At 38.7% G+C, this 2,801-nt stretch overlaps 1 pseudogene across 1 annotated transcript in view; it reads left to right on the forward strand.

Annotated features, from left to right (window-relative positions):
- LOC111653728 (myosin heavy chain, skeletal muscle-like) overlaps nucleotides 1-1,565 on the forward strand; it is a 7,447-nt pseudogene extending 5,882 nt beyond the window's left edge. Inside the window, exons 7-10 of the transcript XR_015437136.1 lie at nucleotides 1-123; nucleotides 215-310; nucleotides 434-565; nucleotides 1,446-1,565. The product of XR_015437136.1 is annotated as a myosin heavy chain, skeletal muscle-like (transcript). The remainder of the gene's footprint in view (nucleotides 124-214; nucleotides 311-433; nucleotides 566-1,445) is intronic.
- The last annotated feature ends 1,236 nt before the right edge of the window (nucleotides 1,566-2,801 follow it).

Raw genomic sequence — 2,801 nt, forward strand, 5'->3', positions numbered from 1 at the left:
TTTACCATCATGCCACAGGTCCGTGAACTGGAAGCTGAAGTTGACGCTGAGCAGAGACGAGGAAGTGATGCTGTGAAAGGTGTCCGCAAATATGAGAGGAGAGTGAAGGAGTTGACCTACCAGGTAATGTCTGTTAAACCTAAAAACTACTGTGAGTTCTTAATTTCTTTATTCTGTCTCTGTACTTCCTGGTAACAATTCTTAATTTGTACAGACTGAGGAGGACAAGAAGAATGTGCACAGACTCCAGGATCTGGTGGACAAGCTGCAGCTCAAAGTCAAGGCTTACAAGAGACAGGCTGAGGAGGCTGTGAGTCAAATGTTTTGTTTAATGACACTTTGGAAAGTAGCACAAATCGATAATGACATAAAGAAACCACACATTGAATATTTAAACAAAATAAAACATACTGCGTCTCGCAACCCTTCACAGGAGGAGCAGGCAAACACCCACCTGTCCAGACTAAGAAAGGTTCAGCATGAAATGGAAGAAGCTCAGGAGCGCGCTGACATCGCTGAGTCCCAAGTTAACAAGCTGAGAGCCAAGAGCCGTGATACTGGAAAGGTAAGTCAGGTGATTATATTTTACACAAAATTACTATCTGGCAATGTGTTGACATTCCCAGCCATGTGTACTCAATAGTCTTTACTACATTATTAAGTGAGTATCCAGTACTCATAGGTCAGAACACAACCAGCTTCAGGTTGTCAAACTCTGCCTTCATTTAAATCCCAATGACGTGTGACTGTATCTTGCACAGCTGTGACCCTATCATTCTGACGAAATCAAGTAGACAAAAGTTCAAGCTACAGCAGGTGTCTCCAGAACCACATTTTGCCATAATTTTACAAACAAACACACACACGCACACGCATGCGCGCGCGCACACACACACACATACACACACACACACACACACACACACACACACACACACACACACACACACACACATACACACACATACACATACACAGAATTTCACTGGTAGATACAGCATGACATACAGCATACCCATTCTTAGATTTATAAGAACATCAATTTTGAATTTTGAAACAGTGAGCTAACGTCATTAAAAAGAGTAATGTAAAATACTACCTTTGGTTACTTGGGCACTTTAAGAACTCAAACCATCTTCTCAAATCATTATGTGCTCTAAGATGCAACTCAAAATGAGTCAACATAAGTTACGAGAAAACTCCTAACCTACTATCTGACCTGTTTTAAGTTTTTCTACTTTCAAGTATGTTTCTGACACATACACGGACACATACACACACACACACACACACACACACACACACCCACACACACACACACACACACGCACAGACTATTGTGAAAACAATATAAGACATGATGTTGCAGCTAGTAATGAAATAGAACTTGATTCCTAAATTTGAATATTTAAAATTGTTAATTGATTTTCCCCTCTTTTTTTTAGTCTGAGTCTGCTGAGTAAGAGTCACCATCCAGTTGATGCCTTTCAACAGAGTTCATAAAATATGAACCGATGGTTGGGGCCTCTTTAACTTTTCAATAAAGATGCTGATTGTCATCACTATCCTGAATCCTGTCATTTTCTTTCTGATGATTAATTTATTGGGTTGCCCAGAAAAATATCTAGTCAAAAACAAAGTAGGATAAGTAGCCATCCTGTAATGTCTTCTGGTATAGTACAGTTTGACACACTGTACCAATGTCAGTGTTCATACAAAATATCTTGAAATGAAGCAAAAGTACAAAGCTGCACAAAATGGGATGAGGAAGCAAGTAGATGTAAAATATGCAACATTGTACAACAGTAATATCTTGAGGATATCTTGACTAATTTTGAAAGCTCAGTTCCTACATCGCTCACATGGTTTGAGAAAGAAAAAAGGACAGGGTGAAGCAAGTCAAGTAGAAATGAAAATGGAAGTGGAGGGATGAAGCAGATACTGGTATTGCTGCACAATTAACCAACACAATAAATGTCAACTAAAGAGCTGAAATTAATCTTGCCTTCTCACTTATTGTCCAGTATTGACCAAAACGACATGAACCCATCTGTGGGCAGATTGGTTCAGACACTCATACAGATATTATATGGTCAACATTATTCTTCTTCTGTTGGGAGACTATTACATTATGATTTTGTATTTGTCCTACATTATACTACATGCAGTACAATGGAATTGATATCATAAGTTCCAGTGTAAAAGAAAAAATATATTTTTTCTAAAATGAATACATTTCAGCAGAATAAGATTCTGTTCTGGACTCCAATAAAGGCTCATGGCTAACCTGCATCCATTTTAATGCTCTATTTGGAAAGTGCCAGGCGACAAATAGTTACAGGTTGCCAAGTCATGCAAGTCTTTGCACCATGTGTCTTGGAAGAAATCAAAGCTTGTGGAATCTTGGAGCAGAAAGAGGTCTCTCCACTCAAGCTTTTGATGACTCTTCATCTTCTAGCCCTGTGGGCTTTCCAGGGAGGGATACTTGGATTTTTCATCACCTGTAACCTCCTGAGGGGAATATATGGTGTACAGTAAACATGTCCATGTCACATAAGCGGCAAAAGAAATTAACACCACCAGTGCAGCAAAGGGGATTTCTTCCCATAGCACAAACTCCAAACCCTGATGTCAAAGGAACAATATTGTAACTAATGGGTCTAAGTAATGATCACCTTTTTATTTAATCAATATTTAGATTTGATGAGCATCCAGGTTGTCTTCCATGTAAATTGTAATCATATTCCATTATAAAAAGCAAACTCTCTTGATAAAAATGTCTTTTTCACTCTCTCTCTTAC

This window comes from Seriola lalandi, unplaced genomic scaffold (genome assembly GCF_002814215.2).
Source record: "Seriola lalandi dorsalis isolate HSWRI2012SDOR001 ecotype SW California unplaced genomic scaffold, Sedor1 jcf7180002054240, whole genome shotgun sequence".
NCBI lineage: Eukaryota > Metazoa > Chordata > Actinopteri > Carangiformes > Carangidae > Seriola > Seriola lalandi.